Here is a 6,968-nt window from a genome sequence, read left to right as displayed (position 1 = left end):
TTATATTTTGCAAGGAAAGTGGGAAATAAATGCAGCAACTTATCTATATCCAAACATAGATGGAACTACAGTAAATAAGGTGAAACGGTGTTTGTACAACTGTAAGAAGTTTGAAAGTCAATATTTGGTGACCACCTTTTTTCTTCAGCCTAAACCCTTTTAGACAAGCTTTCTGTCATTTCTTTAAGTAGTCTTCAGGAATAGTTCTCCAGGCTTCTTGAAGGACATTTTATAACTCTTCTTTGGATGTTGACTGCTTTTTTGTGCTGTTCCCTTTCAAGATGATCCCACGCTGCATCGATAATGTTGAGGTCCGGGCTTTGGGGAGGATTCATGCATCCATAAGACCTGTTGCCACTGATTTTCAGTCCAATTCTTGTGTCGTTTGGCATAGCTCAGCCTTTTCTACTGGTTTCCCCTACTTAATGGCTTATTGGCAGCCAGTCATCCATAGGGGCCATTTCTGATGAGGCTTCAGGGAAGAGACAGATTACCTGAAGGACAGTATCAGGTCTTTGCTGGATTTCTTCATCTTCCTTAAGGACATCACTTTCACTTACGGTTCATCATGCAGATCATGCCTGGAATATATTTGGCCAGGTTTTCGGCTAATTGCTGCTTCTGAGTAAACTAGTTTGCACAAAAATACTATCTTGTGCCTGTCAAACTGCATTATCATTGGCATTTTCTATGAATACAATAACATAAACTGGTACAAAATATTTGTCTTAGCGATGGTCTGCTAGTTACAAGGTACCTAATGATATAATTTAAAGTTGTTATTGTTATTAAGTTGTCCTTTATGTACACACACACACAGCAATGAATCCATCCCTTGAGTTAGGGGCCTACATGCATGCATGAATCATATCTATGTTATGTAGCTTAACAAACCTTCAGAATGCCCAAAGAACTAATTAAAGACCACTTTAAAGGATAACAAAGAAATCTGACTGCTTGGATGCAAAATGTAAAGAAATGGGGGTGGCTCAAGAGATTTGCAAGGTACTGTATGCTGGTAGTTATCACTGGCTCACTCCAACCTGGCATTTTTCCAGGATCCCTAAAAGCAGCTGTTGAGAACCCTCCGCATAGAAGCAGCCTGTGTCACGGAATGCCGTGTAGGCGAGGAGGTGAAGACCCGAATGCAGATTTATAAAGAAAAAAAACAACTTGATTTATTAAAAAAAAACTGTAACAAAAGACCAAAATTCCAAAAACAGATTAACCAAAAAACCAAGGAACAAACAAATCCGACATGAATAACAATAACTTGAATAGACCATGAACAGCACCGTGACGGTGACAAACCTGACTTGACAACATGGCGGTAAGGATTTGACAAATGACTATGAACAACCGGGAGACTAAATATTGTGGGGAGAGTGACTGGTGACATGGTTCAGCTGAGGAAAAGTGGGCACAGGTGAAGGGAGTGGAACAAACGCTCAGACCAGAGGGAACCGAGGAAAAAGGTGAGGACATGGCAAAACTCAAGACTAGACAGAAACACAGAACATGGCAAAAACATAAAATGCACAACATGACAGCTTGGAGCCTTCCATATTAAATAAAAGCCCAAATCTCCTGATCTTAAACTAGAAAAGTCTGTTGAGAAAATCTTTTTTGATCCAGTAAATGTAAATTGGAATTAAAGACAGCGAATCTGAGTTTTGTTTCTAACACAACACATGGAAACCTCTGGATCATAAAATACGACTTGGCATTTGGTTTGATTATTTGCTCTGTTCTTCGGTTGGTTCATATTATTTCCTGAAGGAAGATCTACTATATGGTGGGGATAATGGTGCTCTGTCCAGCAGGTCTCCATTTACGAGCTGTTGTTATTCAACCTATAAATACTCCCTGTATGTCAAATCAGACATGACAGTAATGCAGCTTATCACAGCGCTGCAGATGACTCCGATTTACTTCACACTTTTACCAACTGACTTGAATCATTCTTTAAAAAGTTTAGAGCAAACACATAACTTCATACAGTTATTTTCCAATTAAACATACAAACAAAATAAAAAATGGAAATTTTGCAAAAAAGGAAGAAGAAAGTAATGCTTCAGCTTATGTTTAAGAGCGATTACTAAAAAAGAAGTCAGAACTTCAGATTTCATCTTTAGCAGCCACAGAAAGACAGCAAATAAATCAACATGTTGTCATCACAAAGAAATTTCTAATCCAAAGTTTTGTGTCCCAACAAGATTTTGATGGTATTTACTGATGCCTTATTTTGAAGTTGCCAGCAGTAATCAACAACCTTTTATGGTCTTCCCAAAAAGATACATTTAGTCAGCTCATCACTGTTTCACCAGACTTCAAAGATCATGTGAGCTGAATCTGGGACTTTACACTGACTCCCAGCTACTTGAAAAACTAATAGAGAAGACTTATCAATCAGTCAGTCATAACAGGGTGGATCCTGCAAGTCTCAGGAGCCTCAAAGCAGAACCAGACAAGATACAGCCACTGTACAGCCTACTTTCTTCAGTTGTATCATGTATTTTCTCCTGCCAAACCCTATCATTGTATTTTTTATATATATATATAAACCTAACCCATCTCAAGTTACAGAAAAGTTGAAAAGTGAAATAACTCTAAACATTGTTGGGTTGTATAACTCAAACACCTTTTTGTTTTTGGCATCTTAAAAGTGGCAAACGTTACTTTTGTGACAGTTTAACGTATTGCAGAACATTGGCATACGACCATGTTTTAAGGCAAACGTAGACTTGTAATGATTATGGAGCCTTCAAATGACAAGTTCTGATCTCATACTGTGAATGCAACATGTTGCGCTCGAGACTAATGCTGCTTTTACACATTCCGGAGCGAGATGGCTTCAACAATATAAATACGGCTCACTTGTCCAACAATAAGCCAAAAATGCAAGACATGTATCATAAGGCTGACTGCAGTCAGTTTTACTTTTTATTTTCTGAGTACATTCGGCTTTACACTTTCTAAACAAAAAAGACCTGACATCTTTCTAACACTCTGTGTTAATTTCCTTGACATGTGAAACTCCAGAGTGCAAACCACACAAACTGTATCTCATGAAATAAAGCTACATTTCAGCACCACAGTTTCAGTTTCACATTATAATTCAGTGCATACATCCCTTTTTCTTTTTCTTTTACAGGACATTCAAAGCATGTAATCACTTGCCGTGTTTGTAGTGCACACGTATCATTGCACACGGCATGATCTTACTTCGTATTTACAAAGTCTTTAAGCTACCACATACATTACTGTACTGACAGCGAGAGTGCATGTCTGTGCCACATTCCTATTATTCCTTTTTTTCTTCTCTCAGGGCAAGTGAAACTGTCAGGGAGTAACTGCAGAGTTTCAGCACCCCAGGGCAAAGATTACTTTATTATGAAGCCCACGCACATGCTGGTCCCTCTGTTGGTGTAACTGCCAAATGGATCAGTGCCAAAGGGGGATAGGTCTCTTGAGGCGCATGAAGTGTGGGAAACACTAGAACTGAGTAGGAAAAAGGGAGTGTGAGCAATTAGTTACAAATGTATTTCACAACAGAAAAGTAAATGTGTGGTGTTGGGGGAATCTATTGGATGCATGAAATAAAAGAGATATGCACGGGCATGCAAGTAAACACCTGACCCACCGTGAGAAAAGTCAGATCTCTCAGGCACACGCTCAACTTAAGCTTGACAGGTTGTTAACGCTTGCTTTTATGCATCCATGGTAAGGTGTGGTTTGGTCTTTGGATCAGAAAGTGCTGATTTTTCAGAAACAGAGCGTGTTTTTTTTTAATCTGTAATGAAATCTGAGTCTCTGGTTGTTCTTGAGAAGCTCTCTCTGACTTTAGTTAGTTATTTTGTGGTAAAAATTGGAGGCCATGAGAAAACGCTCTGAAATGGATTCACAAGGTCGGAGAGGGGAAGACCCAAAGCTAGGAAAACAAACTCTATCAAAGCTTAATATAGAAACAAAACCCAGTGAGGTCAGCACAAAGTGCAAGAAAACAGAGCGATTTCTTTTAGATTAAATATGAATGTGACTGCCCCCTGCAGCATGAACCCTGGCTGCTCGGGCTGTATAGTCTGACCTTAAGGACTTTGTAGTTCCTTAAACTCTGAGTCCCTTCCTTCCTTTTATGGGAGCAGGAATGGAGCGAAGCCAGAGGTTGTGATAAAAAGTAGCCTTCTTTGTCAAAGACTACATGATGTCATCCTACTATCAGGTCTAAAAGCCTGACCAGGGCTGGAGATAATATTGTTGACCCACACCCAAGCGGTCACACAGAAAAAAAACCTCCATGACACCAGTGTACAAACAGTCACAGTAAAAGCTCATTATGTGCCTCCCCAAAATAAATCTGACATTCGTAAATCCATGAAATTACTTGCTACAAATTCACTGTTTTCATCGCAAATTACAGTTCAAGTAAAATAACAGTAGTTCAGAATATGCTGTGAAAGCAATGCAGCTGAATAGTCAGTCATTTCCTGAGAACATACATGTAAAACACTACAGTGAAACACTGTGGATTTAACCACTTCAACTAAGGGTGGTGGATTGTGGAAGTGTGATAAAAATAAAAAGATACCAGCTCGCTGTTTAGAGTTCACTTGCGACTGAATTACTAATTTTGCAACTGAAAGGCGAGTGATGCTAAAGCATCATACTATGATTCATTAGTAGTGTTTCTTGTTTGTTAAAGGTCCAGTGTTTAAGATGCAGTAAAGTCTAGAGGCATAAACTGCATATTACAATAAACTGAATAACTTCTACAACTACCCTCTGCTTCCGAGCATGGAAAACAGAAAAGCTCTGCTCTGGAGCCAATGTTTGCTTTATCCAGCGGGCCTTTTTGGAACGTGTTGCTCCCTCCAATTTCGTGAAAATGCAAAGAAGATTTTTTTTTAGGAGATTCTGCATCAATTAAAACATTCTTATGAATATTGTATTGCATTCCCAACTACAGATCAGGATCTAAATGTTGCACTCTGGAACTTAACTTAAATGGAACTTAACTTCAGGAACTTAACTCTGGATTTTAACTTTGATAACTTCCGCAGTCAGTGTGTTGAAGAAGTCATAATGAACCTCCACAACCATCACAATGTGTTTTCATTGTTTTGGGTAAAAACGTTTGCTAAATTAATGTAATGATGTTTTAAAGTAAGTTTTCATTTGGGAAGTTTCACAGTAAGTTTTTGACTGGTTGAAATCTTACTGTCATCTACTCTTGAAATGAGCTAAACAGGTCAGTTATTTGTTGTTGCCCTACGATTTGGAATGAAATGAAAGTGGTCAATAACTGCCCACCTACTATTTCATAATTGCATAAATATATGAATTATTCTAGTTTTTTCTCTTTTTTCTGAAAATGTAAAATAACCATTTTTGGCAGTTTTATTTATTGATTATTATCTTAAATGTAGACTTTGTACAACTTCTGGATAGTCCTGTAAAGATAAATCAGAATTATTTCTCTATTAATTTACTTTTTTATTTGCAATATCTCAAATAGATATTCGATTTTGTGCACATGTATGTGGTTAATTGACTATTACATGACCATAAACAATGATAAAATGAACACTTAAGCCCACAGAGAGATAACAGATAATAACAGAAATATAAAGACTGACATAAAGGAATATATCATAACTAAGTATATATTAAGTTTTAACACAAAATAAATATTTTCCCTCATGAATGAATGGCATTTCTGTAAATACTGTTTTTGAAAAGCAGTTACATATACATTCACGCAACATGCTTTGATGGTTTCTCTCGTAGTTTTACAGAAAGCAGAAAAATATTTCTTGATATCGAGGTATTTCTCATCAAGTGCAACATGGTGACTGAAAACTTTGATCAATGTCCACACTGATTATGAAACAATGAACGTAATGCGAGATTTAGAAATGAATCAGATTATGCAAAAGAAAAAACGCTATTCTGCCTTAGCTGTCTCTGCATGTCTCTGTCAGTCAGTGGGTCTACATGATGAGATTAACTCGATTATAGCTATAGTTCAATTCAATTCAATTCAATTTTATTTATATAGCGCCAGATTACAACAATTGTCATCTCAAGGCACTTAAGTAATATAGTCCAATTCAAGCCAATTGGAATTCAATTCATTGTAATCATAATCCAATTAATTCATATAGAGCCAATTCAAAAAATTAATATCCTAGCTAAGGAAACCAACAGATTGCACCGAAATATGTCTTCAGTCCAATCTCCCGTCCTGAGCGTGCCTGAGGCGCCTGTGGAAAGGAACGACTCCCTTTTAACAGGAAGAAACCTCTGGCAGAACCAGACTCAGGAAGGGTGGCCATCCGCCTCGACCAGCTGGGGTTTGAGAAGACACCATAACGCCATTCAAAGGATATCTGTTGGAACAGGGAAACATAGGTTAATAATCACAATAATGTCACATGTACATAAAATCAATTTTGAAATTAAACAGGGGGAAAAAGAGAGCAAAGTGAGGAAAGGTGTGACAGATGAGGTCCCCCAGCAGTCTAAGCCTATAGCAGCTTAACTATGGGATGTTTCAGGATTACCTGAGCCATCCCTAACTATAAGCTTTATCGAAAAGAAAAGTTTTAAGCCTAATCTTAAAAGTGGAAAGGGTGTCTGCTTCCCAGACATTTACTGGCAGCTTATTCCACAAGAGAGGGGCCTGGTAACTGAAGGCTCTACCTCCCATTCTACTTTTAGAAACTCTGGGAACAACAAGTAAACCTGCAGTTTGGGAGCGAAGTGCTCTGTTAGGAAAATATCTTACATTTAAATCTTTAAGATATGATGGAGCTCGGTCATTAAGAACTTTATATGTGAGAAGAAGAATCTTAAATTCTATTCTGAATTTAACAGGGAGCCAATGAATAGAAGCTAGAACTGGAGAAACATGATCTCTCCTGTTAGTTCTCATCAGAACTCTGGCTGCAGCATTTTGGATCAGCTGG

This window comes from Leuresthes tenuis, unplaced genomic scaffold (genome assembly GCF_036924035.1).
Source record: "Leuresthes tenuis unplaced genomic scaffold, fLeuTen1.0.hap1 SCAF_19, whole genome shotgun sequence".
In the NCBI taxonomy this organism is placed as follows: Eukaryota; Metazoa; Chordata; class Actinopteri; order Atheriniformes; family Atherinopsidae; genus Leuresthes; species Leuresthes tenuis.
Note: the sequence above shows the minus strand (reverse complement) of the source record.